Below are 15,776 nucleotides of genomic sequence, written 5' to 3' on the forward strand. Positions count from 1 at the left end.
TAGGTGGTCACTTTCTCTAGACTACAAGGCTTCTTTCAATACGCCAAAGTTGACCACTCGACTGGTACGATAATTCAGAGTAAGTCCTTTCACTTTACACTTCGTGTGCACTTCTTGTTTGTCCCAGTATTCGTAGCCGTAATTTTTGGGACCACCACTGACGAAACTTAGAATCTTGTCATCGGGGTGCTCGTCTGTCCAGGCTACTAAACGGTCTCCTTCGATGTCAGGGTGCTGTTGACTCGGGTGATCGATATAAATGCAACTGTCTACGTCAAAGTACAAGACACGTTCCCCTAACAGTTCTAAAGCTTCGTACAATTTTAAGGGAGCATGAGCTGTCATGTAAGCTGCAATGATGACATTTCCAAAGGGGTCATCTTCTACAAAGTTCAGATCTTCTTCGTAATTCACCAAGATCAAATCCTCACGAATGACATCCACGTGTTTCATGAATTTGGCTTTGTCGTGAATCATCTGAAAGTAGCGGGAAGGTTCGGTCAAATACTCCGTCTTGGGTAAACACGGTCATTGTGCCATTTTGCCCCACAAGCAATTTAACATCACTTTGGCAAACGATCGCCTGCCTTCGTTTTTCTCAATGTGATCTAAAGTAATGCCTTCTTGTGCCCAGAATTTCTCTCTGAATGTCTTTTGGTCTTCGGGAGTGTGACACCAGGACAGATAGCCACTGGCTTCTTGCTTCAGTTTCAAAAAGGCATCCACGTAGTCTGCGAAAATGCCTTTCTGCGTGGGGTCACCCTTGTGGAATTATTGTGTCTTGGGAAAGTGGCAAATTTCGTACACTTCTAACAGTTGGTATCCCATGTTCAGAGCTTTGAACAATTCTACGCTGACCCATGTCCCCGTCAAGGCCCGTTCTTCCTGGGTGTGATGACAAGGTTGATCTTGGTTGCACGTTTCAGCACAAGTACGGCACAAAGGAAACATAAGTTTGCCTTGGCAATGGCGAGGTAAGACGGGATGGTATAGGTTCGTGGGAGGCAAAACTTTGCACTTGATCAAGCCTTCGTAGTGTCGAATGTTTTTTAGGTCGATGTGTTCGGTGAACAATTGTGGGTGCCCTGCAGGAAAGCAACAATATTTGCACACGTAGGGATACAGTGAACACACGTCCAAGTATTTGATTTATTCTCCTTTCTCTTCATCAGCTTGGTACAGCAAACAGGTGGCATTGGTCCTTCCTCCGTACAAACTATCCCTCGGTTTCAGGGGGTCCATGAACTGGTAACTTTCCATGAGGCGTTTAAACTCGGGATCGGTGTTCAAACGGTGATCGTATTTGTGTTCCCACATTTCCACCACTTGGTATCACTCCTGTTCTAACTTTAGGCGTCGCTGACAAATGGCCTGGTACAAGTCTTCCATGGTTCGTTGTAAGAACTGATTTTTAGTGCCGCGGTCAGGGTAACAGACGGGACATCCGTGAAATAAGCAACCGTTAAACTCGTACATGATCTTGGGGTTTTCTAAGTCCCAGCCATCGACCGAATGCATTCCGATGATCTTTTCGCCCTGTCCGTTGCGGGCATGCTGAATCCATTTGTCTTCCTTGTCGCACAAGTAATGCAACCAGCATGGGGCTTTGACCGAGTATTGACGTTTGACATAGTTGGTCGTTTGAGGACTGATGACAGCTACAGTGTTTTCAAGCATGAATCGTTGTCGGTAGACTAAGGAACACGCTTTGGCAATGGTGCAAGCTTCTTTCAAAGGATCAACCCCTCCGTGTTCCATGAACAGTTCTCGAAATTTTCCACAGCATCGCCGTAAAATGTCCACGTCGGAATGACGATACTTTAGCATTTCTTCCTAAAAGTCGAAAGGGTCGGAGGCGTGAGCCTGGTACCAAGCGTAGAAAGTTTCTCGTTCGGTACGCATGTTGTCAGGGGCGTAATAGTGAGCCTGAGGCAAATGGGGTAGAACGGCGTGTTGATTGGCTTCTGTATTGAAAAAGTGTGGAAAGTACCCTTTAGCCATTTCTGTCATTCCAAACATTTTAGGCATTCGACTCAAAGGCATGGCTAAGTAGCTCATCGAATCTTTAAACTGCACTTGTCCCACTTGCAAGAAAATGATTTTGGCTCCGTTCATAGTGACTTTAGGACGCTCGGTGCCACGTTCCGTATAGCATCTCAAAAGAAACTGTCCATCATATCCGGAGAAATTATGAGCCATCACCGTGGCATGGTGATGACATTCTCCATAATAATGTTCGATGTCCTCTTGGCTCCACGTCTTGTCGATGGGGTCTAAGACCCATTGTGTGAAATGGGCTAGTGTGTTCGGTCCTTGAAAGATTTTTTCACGCCCTCCAGGAATCTTACTGCAGTGAGGGCAATAACTCAAGATAGGTTCTTGAATCACTTCTCGCACGCTCGATGAGCCACGCAGAAATTAGGAATGTGAATACCGGTCTCTTGCATGCATTCGAAATCGAAAAAGATGAAATTGCCTTTCTTCTTCTTGTGACCATCCTCTTTCTCTGGTTGGGATTGGTATTTTTGCATGTAGCATTGGTGTTCCAAGTCAACGATGCAGTGACAAATGTGACATTTTTTCTTTCCTGAACATACGTTTGCCTTGGTACTGTTGATACATAGACCTTGTCCACACATTGGGCACAATCTCAGGAGTTGACAAGCACATTTCTTCTGTGAACCTTGCATCTTCAGATGTTGTTGGTAACAGGCAGGGCTGACAAATGTGCGCAGACAAGCAGGACAATGCACTGGTTCTTGCCCTTCGCTCAGACAGGGTTGAGAGGCCAAACATCCTGAGCATTTCGATCCACAATGTTTGTGTTGCTCTCGATTATTATAACCATCATAAGTCACATTTCTCAGTAATATTTGTATCCCAGGAATCCAGTGATAGTGGTAATGGTATCGAAATGGTCATCGTGATGATAGAGGTGAATGTATTTTCCATCCTTAAAGTCTTTCCCTCGAAACAACAGAGACCCGCGCACTTCTTGAGGGTGCACTTTCAAGGTGTATCGTGGAGCTAGGGCATCTTGCAATTTTTGCATCTCAGGAATGCCACAGGATGTGTCTTTGGACAGGCATGCTTGTTGTAACAGAAGTTCTGCTTCATTTCGTTGTTTGGCTCGGTTCGATTTTCGAATGTTCTCCCAGGCTCTTTTCCATTCTACCGTGTCGTTCTTGTCGGCATAGGTTCATCCCACCACGATGACTCGGGCTAAACACATGTGGTCTTGAAAATTGTTAATTTGGACAAGACTTGTTTTGGTAATGCGAAGGTTGTTGACCGATAAGGTCTTTCTGCATTGTCCGGTCCCTTGAGGAGGAGAGACGTGGGTCATGTCCAGTGTGGCTTTTCCATCGGTGATGTCAAACTGGTCATTAGATTGTTGCACGTGTTGAATCTTGTCCATGACTTTGGAAGTGGTCAATTCTGCAGGGCTGCTAAACTCGATCCAAACAGGGGATTTCAAGCCGTCATGTTGTATGGAAAGTCTCAAGCGATCATCTTCTTTGGGTTGACATTGTCGCTTGAGTGTGGTGAGCAAAGAATCCCACATGTCGGTGATGAACCCTTCTGCTTTCTCTAACAGTACTTCAGACTTGAAATCTTTAAACTTCACTGTGTATTTGTAAGCCGTAGTTCTAAATTTTCTAGAGGGACGCTTTTCCGTCTCTCGAATGTCATAGTACTATTCAGGGTTGACTAAGGGTGGTAAACTTTGTTTAGAAGGTTTGGATTCTGGTTCACTCATGTCCTCTTCAAAATCACTGGCATGAATTTGTGCCAAGACTTCAGCCCTGGTACGAGGCGATAGATCACGTTTCTGCCTCTTACTTTCTGCTTCTTTCTTCTCAAATGAATTGGATCATTTCATCTCGATAGCAAAAAGTCAAATGACTAAAGTTTAAACACCATGGACTAATTTATAGTCATAGCAGACCAGCGTATGTAAAGGGTATGTGTCTTGTCCTTTCACTATTCATTTCACTCTCAAACTGAGCACAACGATGGAAGAGACTACCAAGATCGAACGTTTCATCAGAGCTTTGCGAGGGGTCATTAGAAAATTCTCTTCAGACCAGCCGAGGGACTACTCTCCTTCCTTTCAAGATGAAAGTCAAGATACTTGCTATATCTGTCAGAAGAAAGGGCATTGGTCTTCAGAGTGTCCAGACCGTCAAAAAAAAAAGGGGGGGTTAGAAGAGACAAAAGTCAAGATACCTGTTATTATTGTCAAGAAAAAGGACATTGGTCACCAGACTGCCCAAAAAAGAAACAAGAGGAGTCAGAAGAAGAGAGGGATTCTTCAGAGGAAGAGGAAGAAGAAGAGGAAGAGAACAGACAGGTGAAGAAAAAGAAACAGAAGAAGAAAAGAAGGGAAGAAAGTGAGGAGGAAGAGGAGGAAAAGACTATGACGGTGAAGAAATTAAAAAAACAGAGAGTGAACAATGAGACAGAATAAGTCTATGAACTTTTTAAAGTGCTCTAATGTGAATTGTGAATTGTAAATATTTATAAAAGAATAAATTAATTATAAAAGGTAAGTGTCTTTGGGTTTTGATTTTAAAATAAGAACCTACACTCACGCACACTCATACACAGACAGGTACTATTGGGTAAAATGATTTTTTTTAGTTATTGGCAATTGAAAGTCTATCTCTTTTCGAGAGACGTGGATGGCCCTGAAAAGGGCCTCTTTTGGTGTAAGGGGTGAGTTTAAACAATCAACTTTAACTGTCTTAAGCCTTTGCCACGGCCAAGGCCTAATTCTGGACTGCGTACTGTTGATGATGATTTCGTTGAAATCACTAAGGGTGGTGCGGTAGGCGTAGTCACAGGGTTGGAGTGTTTAGCTTGGGAAGGTCGTATTCTCTTCAGCCGTAATAAAGAAGTCTGATACATTTGTTTCAGACTTCTTAACTCCGCTAAAATGTCTAACAGTACCGTGACCGTTTGATTTTGACACCCTTGTTTCTTTGCTGCTGCTTCTTCTTGTTGTTGTTTTTTTCTTACCTCTTTTCTTGCTGCTGTTGCTGTAGGAGAAAAGCTTGTTCCGCTTCCTTTTGCTGTTGTATAAATTTCTCCAATTCTTCTTTCTGTCTCTGTCTAAAATTTTCCATGTGCGGTAATGAAGGAGAAGGTGACGAAGGTTCAGGAACAAATTCTTGCAAGGTAAAAAAATCCACAAAATCCCAATTCACCTCTTCTGAAAGTAAGTCTGGGTTCCCTTGGGTAGTCTCCACCATCAGTGCACCCCAATTGATCGTTTTCTGAGTTTCCGTCATGTTGAAAAACTGTCGCTTAGATTGACTGCGCACAGGCGCTAGCGAATCTATATAGACTATGTGACGTCACAGACTGCTCTCTTCGGATTGGACGTGGGCTGACTGAATTTTGTAACGCGTGTTTGGATTGGTCAACAAACTCAATCTGTTTCAATCCTTCCTCTCCCCATAAATAAGTACAGTTCACTGCATTCCTTCACCTGTTACTCAGCACCCCAACATGTGGACCGACGTACAATCTTCAACGCTTGTATCTTCGATGATGTTCCGGACGGACATACCAATGTATGTCCGATCCAACTGGACAGTTATCCACAGGACAGACACCAGCCTGTGGATGCGAAGAATCTTATGTGGAGCATCAAGGATGCCTCAAAAGAGTCTTAATATATGGTCCTGCAGTCAGGCGCAGCCTAAGGTCAAGAAGAAGATGTCACGGATGCCCTTTATGTTAAGGGTATATTAACATAAAACCAAAGGCCCTTTTCAGGGCCATTCCTATCTCTTGAAAAGATCTTGACTTTCAATTGCCTACCCCTTTTTTTATTTTTTTGTTTAAAAAAATAATAAAAAAATAGAGACCTCTCCCTGTTTCAATTTTCGCCTGTTCCATTTTCATAGACCCATCAGACCTTATTAAAATAGGGTCCCGACCCTGTTCCATTTGCCCTAGTCCCAAGACAGTCCCACGATTTATTCCCCATGTTCAATTTCCCTTGTCCCTAGAGTGAATAGTTTTTTTTCTCCCATGTTAAATTCCCTTTGTCCCTAGAATGGATATTTTTTTTTCTCCCATGTTAAATTACATAGTCCCCAGAGTGGATATACCCTTTTTAACATGGAAGTTCCCTAGTCCCTAGACCGTCCCTATTCACTACTACCATTGTCATTACCAGCCTGAAACCCAATTTAATGCCATTTGTATAAATTCATTTCAAATAAATAATTGAAGTGTAAAGTCAAGCAAGTATTCTGTTTGCAGATTTTACATTTTAGATATTATAGTAAAGTCATATTTTCTCTTGTTTAGTAAACTTTATTGCAACTGGTTCCAAAATAGTAAATCTTATTTAATGTTCATTCACCAGAATAGGTATTAATACAATCCCGAATTAACTGTATGGTACTAAAATATACCCTGATCTTGTGTGAGATTGTAATATACAGAACTATACCTCAAGACAACAATAATATATTGAATTTATATTATATCAAGACTGTCATGGTTATGAACTCCAACTTTATTCAGGTTTTTTCATAATAAATGATCATCTTGTGCTATGGTTGAAAAGAAATCAAAGTTCAGTTTAACTCCATTCTCTCCACATTTGTCAGTTGTTAAGAGGCATACTCATCCTCAGTGTTATAGTAAAATGTAATCTTATTTGGATCAATCTTGGTGGTGTAATATATGAATGGAGAAAGAATATTATCATCCAGATTAAAATATGTTTTATTCAGACTCTACTAAAATTTTTAGTTGGATATGGGTTACGGAGCCTGATGTGTACGAACAAAGCAATGTGTACCATGACCTTTTTAATTTGACATTTTAAACTCCTGCAGAAGAAAGAGATTTTTTAGATCCATTAAACTGTATTAACAAAAACATTTCTTCAGTATGATTTTCCTTTACTTAGTATTGACAAAACTCATATTTTAAAGTTGTTGTTTTTTTGTGTTTGGTTTGGCCTTTTATGGTAAACCAACACAAGTAAGTTATTTAGTGCCAAGGCACTTTAAGTATAGTGCCTTGCCCAAGGACACACCATGGTAGCTAACCCAGGTTGGTCTGATGGTAGAATTTGAACCTACCTTATTTCACAGGTCCAGAAAGCTAACCACTGAGCCACTACAGCTCCCCATCTTATAGTGGAATGCTGGTATACTTTATGATCAAGAAGGATGGGTTGGGGTATGCATGTTGCATCTGAAAAAAGTGATGGAATTTTTGTTTACATAATATTTTAGTCATACAATATGAATCATTTTCTATAGATTTAAGATGTATCAGATCAAGTTAAGAAAAATCATATATTCTGTTTCCTGGGAATGTACTAAAATTCACTGTTATTGTTTGATTTTTTGGTAGTAAGCTTACTTGGCATTTTTTTCTTTTTAACTTGAATACCTAATTTGTTAACATCCTATTCTAAATCTTCATAGTTCTGTCTATTAAGTGACAACTGTTGATACATGTAGGGAAGTTTCTGTTTATATCTTTTGATTTTTGTGATTCTGGAAGTTGCAGTATTTGTTGTTGTATTATTAACCATTTCAGTAATTTAATGAATGCAGAGTATACTGCTCTATAAATGAAATTTAAGGGAAAATAATGTAAACGTATGTTTCACTGCAAATATAAATTGTTTAAAATAATATATAATTTATCATATGACTATTCAATTGTGGTAACTAGTATTCCATCCAAGATCTATATATTAAAATATGTCTTTTCATACAGCTGGTGATCATTTAGATACAAGTCCAATTGAACATAATCAAATTATCAATGCAGGTGTTTTTATTAGTAGTAGTATTGCAAGTATAAGTGTTAGTATTAAGATTTCATATACAGGTATGATAAGTGTATCATAATGTTTAAATGATGCTCCTTGTTACAACATAAAATATGTTCATTGAAACAAATGGTTCACTGGTAAATTGGCAGCAAAGGTCTTCACTGAATTATGTTGCATAAACTATTTTACAATAAAACATATATGATGCATCTCAATTATGATGAATGTGAGGAGGAGGATTACTAATAATGCAATTTAAGTTATCTTCATAACATAAGTTCTAGCAGATGTGCAATTTTTATGTGGTTCATCATCAGTTTGAAACTGGTCTATGATTTCTGGATCTGGACATATCTGGTCCCCTGCTGTTGTGCTGCTATGGTCTTTACAGTTCATTAGGATATCAGTTACACTTGGTTTACATTTAGAACCCCATGGGATAGAATGCCCAGTTTGAAACTGAGAGAATGGTTAATTATCCATAATATAACTCCTGCAGTTATTATTACGTTTGATATCAAGGTCTTTCTTTAAAAGCTTTTCAACTCAGGTTCTGTTCTACCATACAGATAAATAAAGTCAAATTCAAGGCTTTCAGATTTGTCCAGTTTGTTTCATGTGTTGCGGCAGACAGACTGTATATTGCCACTGTACCATATAAATATCAGTGCTTAGTCTGCTCTCAGTTGCTGTGGTTTGATTAGTTACAAGTGTCATCACATGTGACTAATTATTGACCAATGTAATGAAACTTGTATAATTAGAAGGCTGGACATAGTACACAATTAATTTTACTATATGTTCTCTACATTTGTTTCTCAGTACTGACCTTTCCACTGTGTGACAATCAATGCAAATCATATGTTAATCTAAAATACCTTCAAAGATGACTTCACGGTGAAGTTCTTGTCAAAGGTTGACGTGCTCTTTTTTTAGATCATTGACTGTCAACATAACAGCATGTAACCAGAACACGTATTTCACTTCCGGATCATCACCAAGGCCTTATTACTCACTGTGCACTGTCGCCAAAATACATACAGACAACAACACCCTGAGCTCATATTATCAAGAATAAACAGTTACCTTTAAATCCCTACCAAAAATGCATAAACAAAACTCTTCTATCACCACCAAAATGAGAGAGGAAAAAATGTTCTAAAAATAGACTAGAACTACATTCGTGGGTACTGAACTGGAAGTATTAATTGTGATGTAATTCCTGACAGGCTCCATGTTTTACGCCAATTTTAGTCAAACTGTTATATTTGCATGCTATACCTATTTCAACTTTATACATGAAGTCTTTTTGAATTTCCTTGCAAGGAAAACATGTGACACCTGTCAGAAAGTATGTAGTGCTGGTGTTCCACAGGGTGCAAGTTCTGGTCCAAGTGCTCTTGAGAAACCAAAACTAAATTTGCTATATCTTCCTTAATTATAGGAATTTTTCAATGCAGTAAAAACCTAATTGTGATACGAGATAAGCCCTGTCTGAAAATATGTTTGAAAGTTACAAATGTTGATAAATTCAGTTTTAATGGCAAATTAAATAAACATTTAAATTTTAAAAACTAAATTTTATTGAAAACTTAAATTTTCATACAAGTTTTAAAACACAGTTTGACAAATTTTAGACAGAAAAGTTGACTAATGAATGATATTTAAAACAAATGGTAGTTTGGGTCTGTATAACTGATAACATTTTCCCCAGGGGTAGTGAAGTATCATAGCTCATAGTGATTTTGGCAGCAAACCGCAATATGCCTGTCCAGATGCATATAGGTGTACACACTAAAGAAACACTGACAGGTGCTATGTTCCACATTTATTGTGTCAGGTACTTAGGCAGTTGTTTCCATAACTAATAGCACATTCAGATTTAAAGTTCTAATGGGACCACTACCATGTTTTATAGCAAAAATGCATTCCATTTCAATGTCGATAACAACAAAAGGTGGCAATGGGATAGGAAAATAGTTTCTAGGGAGGTTCTACCTTACTGAAAAAAGGTGCTGATCTCTCTCATGAAAACCTAAGCCATGTCTTTGAGGTGCCATATATCAGTGTGGTGATATGAACTAATCTTGGTCACTTATGGCAGTACACTGCACATGCCCTTATGAAACCATGCTATTACCACCAGACTACTCAGGAGAGCTTCCAAGCTGATCCAACTCTAACACTTTGTTCCAGATACCAGGCTAGACCTGAAAAGATACAATATGTTTCACTTAATTCTAGAAAACAGTAAGATCTATGTAAATGAAGTTAAAATGTGTTAGATATGGTGATTTCAAATTAACATTAAGGTTGCAAGCATGGGGGAAAATATTAAACTTGACAGAGTGACACTCAGAAATGTGAAGCAATGGCCATGTATTAAAGTGTTAAATTCATCCTAAAAGTATATGAGGTTTCTAGAAGCACATTTAGCCATTTACAAGTTAAATAACTAATCAGGTAGACTATGTATCATAAAGTTTAAGGCAATGTTGGGGTGGTGAGGTTTGATCATTGGTGTAAACATTATTACATACCAGTATACAGGAAAGTCAAGTGACAATGTACTAAATTAGAATGTGTTACTATAAGCATTCTTATTCATGAGGGAAATAACAATTTTGGATATTGCAAGTGAATACAGCCAAATGTGGTCATACAAATCAACTATAAGCACCAATAAATCCTATATCATCAGCTAAATGTGAAATTCTCATCCCCAAAACTTGTAAACAAGGATGGAAATTTGCATATGTGGGACATATACAATGTACTTGGTAAGATCAAATGTGCAAACATAATTCAAATGATCTATTTGAACATTTATATGGTATTTTGAAGAGTGTTGGTTACCAATTATTAAGCTCATTGATTGAGTGGAATCAGATATCAGCTGATGTTTCAATACCGCACTCTGTCAAAGTACTAAATTGAAATATGTTACCATACATAGGCATATTCATGATGAAAGTAACATTTTGGGATATTTTCAGTGCACATAGCCATAAATGTGCTTTACAGGTTCACTATAGGTACAATGTCAGCCTATATGATGTACTGAATGTGAACTTTTGATCCCAAACATTCTAAAATGGATGGATATTTGTACATGTGGGATATGTAACCATGTACAAAGTTAAATTCAAATAATTTGTTTGAATGCTTCTTATGTAATCTTTAGAGTGTCAGTTAACAAATAGTATTAGTAATTAATAATGCATAAAGCAAGATGGATCATTAGAATTCCCATAACATCATATAGGCCACAATGCCGCACTACACCAATAATATCTTAACCTAACTGAACAATGAAATGGAATGCATTTTGTATTCAACTTACATAATTTTGCTTTTTTCTTACATCCAAGGGTAAATATACCTTGGGGAAGCATATTTTATCCCTTTGACCTGTATTTCATTCTCAGACAGCTTAAAATGATTTAGTACAGAACTTGAGTAGGTTCTAGTATAAAGTTTTCATCGCTGTCCTCTCACTAAATACCTTATAACTATGTTTATAAAGAATTACTGAAGGCTATACAAGCAGATGTTTGTTACTCAGGAAGTGGCCCCATAGTAAACACATAAATTAACTGATTGGACCCCTAATAAATAGTCTGAATGGCCAATACAAATTATAATTTTGTCTTCATGTATTTTTAATGAAGGTCTCATTTTGACTACAAAGATATTTTCTCTGACAAAATGTGACAAAAATCCAACATTGGAGCTTTTATATGGTGTAGGAATACATACATGCTGATAACATTTAATATGATTCCCAAAAATATTATATATGTGCATTTTAGGGGTTTTTTAATTATTTTTTTTAATTTTTTTTAAATTTTATTAAAATTTTTAAAATAAAAATTAATTTTTTACTTTTAATTTCATTTTTATATTTTAAAAGTCAATATACATGACATATTAAAATTTCATGTGTCTATCATTAATAATAAAGATTTTATACCAATTTAAACTTTGCTCCAATACTGCCCTGACAGGACATAGTACACAATTAATTTTACTATATGTTCTCTACATTTGTTTCTCAGTACTGACCTTTCCACTGTGTGACAATCAATGCAAATCATATGTTAATCTAAAATACCTTCAAAGATGACTTCACGGTGAAGTTCTTGTCAAAGATTGACGTGCTCTTTTTTTAGATCATTGACTGTCAACATAACAGCATGTAACCAGAACACGTATTTCACTTCCGGATCATCACCAAGGCCTTATTACTCACTGTGCACTGTCGCCAAAATACATACAGACAACAACACCCTGAGCTCATATTATCAAGAATAAATAGTTACCTTTAAATCCCTACCAAAAATGCATAAATAAAACTCTTCTATCACCACCAAAATGAGAGAGGAAAAAATGTTCTAAAAATAGACTAGAACTACATTCGTGGGTACTGAACTGGAAGTATTAATTGTGATGTAATTCCTGGCTGTATTTAAAAACTCTAAAGATCTTAAATGTGTGCTAGAGGGTAGGGTTAGCAGTTATACTCCCAATTATGTTTGTGATGAGCAAAAGCAGCTGCACAAATTTGAGCTTTTAGTTTGGTTCTGGTAGGGTCAAAGGATGCAGGTACATTTTACATTCATTTTTTACTAGAAATAGCTATTTTCAATATTTTTCTGTGACAAGGCAACTAAAAGAATCAGTATGTGCCTTATGCATGAATAAAGTTCACTAGTACTATAACAAATTAGCATACTTTTCATCACCCCTCTACCATCAAGATTTTTTTATATTTACCTCTGTAGCAGACACAAATAAAAGTCGGCAGCTCATTTGCAGACTAAGTTACGCATATGATCTCCAATGCTCATCTAACTGTGACAGGCAGTCACCAACAAGCCAACCTATTTCCATGCCTAACTCAAAGTAAATCTGAACCACATTATAGATTTAGCTTATGTGTAAATTTATAAATGCTAGGCTTGTGATAATTAGGTTCATTCCTTCTACCTTAAAATTAGAGGGATGTCAAAATACGAAACTATCCAGTGAGACCTATGATGTTAATTTTAATCCCTATGGGATTTGTGACATAAAAAACCCAAATGCTTTATGTATTAAAAGGTAACTAATGGGGGCAGGATCTGCAGTGAATCAATGGTTAGTATGCTAGACTCCTGATAAAAATGTTTGTGTTAAAATCCTGTTATCAAGTCAACCAGGTTACCTACTGCAATGTACCCTTGCCTTACTCCAATTCCCTCAGTACTCAGTAAACAACGAGTGTTGCTGTACATAACAAAACCAGTCCATATTGATTTTACATATTTTACTAAATCCTGACAAAAATAATTCTCTAAATAAAGAATGATTAATATGTGATGGTCTCGCATGTAATCAAACTCTTCCAAGCTTTTAATGATATGAACCGATTTATCAATGTTTATCAAATTTGCATGAAAAACTATTTCTTATTTGTCATAAAATATGTTCAATGTTTTGATCATATAAGCATTTCTGCTACATTAGATCAAAATAATCTTTTTGTCAGAAATAGAGCCCTTATAGTATTTGCAAGGTCAACCAATCAGATGCAGAATTTGAGTTTAATATGAATGAATATTTTTTTTACAAAATTGCTCTTTTGCTATATCTTGATGAGATAAATCTATTCACCAAGTCTGATAAAATTAATGAGAAATAGTTTTAAGAGCAGTAGCAAGAATGGCTAGTGAGATGTAGAACCACCACATTATATGCATAGATTTTGCTTATAGCCTCAGACATACAAGCAAATAATTAAACAAGTCAGATCTAAATTGGATCATAAACACTGTTGTGCAAATCATAAGAAACTCTGCCAATCAGATGCAAGGTCACTTCACTACCATACCTTTATCACACTCATAATAAGCATCATTGTGAAACTTGACTATATAAGCCCAATGGCCAAGCATGATCAAACTTGAATCAGCAGTAGTGGTTATAACCTCATGTATGCATCTTCACTTCTTCAATCTAGATCTCATTTAGATAAGCATGTATTGTAAGTTTAGTAAAAACTGCACTACATGTATAAATATTGCATGCGGTGGTAACATACTCAGACGAAAGATCACCTTATTATTATTAATGGTTAACACTCATCAAACTTCAAGGACAACTTAATGATTTTAGCCTATATTGTGGAAGTATGGCTTTTAGGCTGGTTAAAAAACTCAACTAATCTTATACATGATCACAGGTATATACTTGGATTTTGCTCATTATTAGATTTATCCAAGATGTTGATTTAAGCCCAAAACCAAGTTTTATATAAACAAATTGATCAGAACTATGGACTCCAAAGTAGCTAATTTCTTACTGTTGAAAGACAGAAGGGGATGTGAAATAAATAACACACTCTGGACCATTACATAAACCCACTTAGCCTTTTTACCAGTTGAGATAAAATATCAACAATATGTTAAATAAGATTGATAAATTATGTTTTCTCACATTACCTCTAGCCCTTTTCAACATGGATGGTATTTTTCTTCCACATATGTCAGCTCTTAATTAGTGGCCCTTTCCCATCATGAATGTTGTAGGTGAAACTCTCAGAATTAGGCTTTTTAATTTATATCTGTAGAAGAAAAAAAAAACTATTGGTCTGCATATATCAATGTCACCATTTCTGTATTAGATTAAAATACCATATGTGTGTGTGTGTGTGTGTGTGTGTGTGTGTGTGTTAATTTTAGAATTTAAGCAAACTTGTCTCCATGTGTTTATTTTAAAACTGATGATGATAACACATAACAGGTTCAATGGATAAAATGTTATTTCTTACTTCTTACAACTGCCCATTATATCTGAATTTACATTCAATGTTTGTTTTAATTAACATATTTGGGATAATGGGCAAATTATTTATTTTGTAGTTTATCATTATATCATTTACAAGTCTTTTATCATTCAAATATGTAAAATATAGTACCATTATACTGACTTCATATTCTATATGATATCCCAGCAATACATATTAAGCAGATACGTGCAAATAAAAATGTTCAGAATGTAAAATTTACTCCAAGCTCAAAGAAGATCAGCAAAAGATAATATCCAACAAATTACCAAACAAAAAGCGAAGTTAACGCAGTTACCTTTATTATGAAGTCTCCAACACCAACGGTACTGTACAGCTACGTCTTCTGAGTTTTACCGTCATCTTGTCTTTCAAACCAGAATTAATTTCTTGAGCTCTTAAAAAATGAAGAAACTTTTAAATACTATAATTTAAGCAGCTTCTTTACATGCCATCAGATAAATTATGGCACAGTGTTATGTCTGTCAGCAAAACGCAACTTCACATTTGGACGGCGCGCTGTGTGGGCATCGCCGACACAGCAACTGACATAAATTCTCTATTAGCAGACAATGATTCGGAATAAATCCTTCGCAAATCTAACATTCTCGATTTTTCATAGTTCCACTTTTCATTGTTGCATCTGTTTGATTGTACAATTGCTAATGATGTTCAATGAATCAACTTCAATTCATCTGCTGTCTGAAATCCCGGTTCAGTTGGTATTTTCTTCCGCGCACGATGCCGTGTAAATAAAAGATACGGTCGACATTCAAACTGGTTTAAGTTAATTTATTATTTTTCTTTATTAAGGTCATTTGCAGAAAGTGTTTCGCTAGGGTGAGAAAAAAAAATATAACAAAAAGAAAACTTTCTTTTCCAACGCTAATACTATATATATTTCAATTTGTGATTGATGCTATAAATAAAAAAAAATGATAATAAAGCATTTTAGCCCGTGGCTTCGGCACGGCACTCGTTTTTGTGGTTTTTTTAAAATGTTGTTAGTGTTGTTTTGGGGTTGTTTTTTGTGTGTGTACCACACTAAAAAACATACCAGGTATTAGGCCTAACGTAGGAAAAGAAATTATCCTCTATTTATTACTATTCTTACTGTCAAATGACGCAAAAGTG

The 15,776-nt window shown here is 36.6% G+C and overlaps 1 long non-coding RNA gene across 10 annotated transcripts in view; it reads right to left on the reverse strand.

Moving 5' to 3' along the window:
• The window catches only part of LOC149773267 (uncharacterized), a 142,485-nt gene extending 127,138 nt beyond the window's left edge, over window positions 1-15,347 (reverse strand). For 4 of the 10 annotated variants that reach the window (XR_016417407.1, XR_016417408.1, XR_016417406.1 and 1 more), the window contains exons 1-4: window positions 14,941-15,347; window positions 14,299-14,420; window positions 9,957-10,026; window positions 7,110-7,224 (exon numbers count right to left, since the gene is read on the reverse strand). This is a non-coding gene — a long non-coding RNA (uncharacterized LOC149773267). Of the gene's footprint in view, window positions 1-7,109; window positions 7,225-9,814; window positions 10,027-14,293; window positions 14,421-14,940 lie in introns of all 10 variants that reach the window. The other 6 variants (XR_016417412.1, XR_016417410.1, XR_016417409.1 and 3 more) reach the window with 5 other exon arrangements.
• Between the last annotated feature and the right edge of the window lie 429 nt (window positions 15,348-15,776).

This window comes from Sinohyriopsis cumingii, unplaced genomic scaffold (genome assembly GCF_028554795.1).
Source record: "Sinohyriopsis cumingii isolate HCF-2022 unplaced genomic scaffold, ASM2855479v2 utg000721l, whole genome shotgun sequence".
NCBI classification, from domain to species: Eukaryota; Metazoa; Mollusca; class Bivalvia; order Unionida; family Unionidae; genus Sinohyriopsis; species Sinohyriopsis cumingii.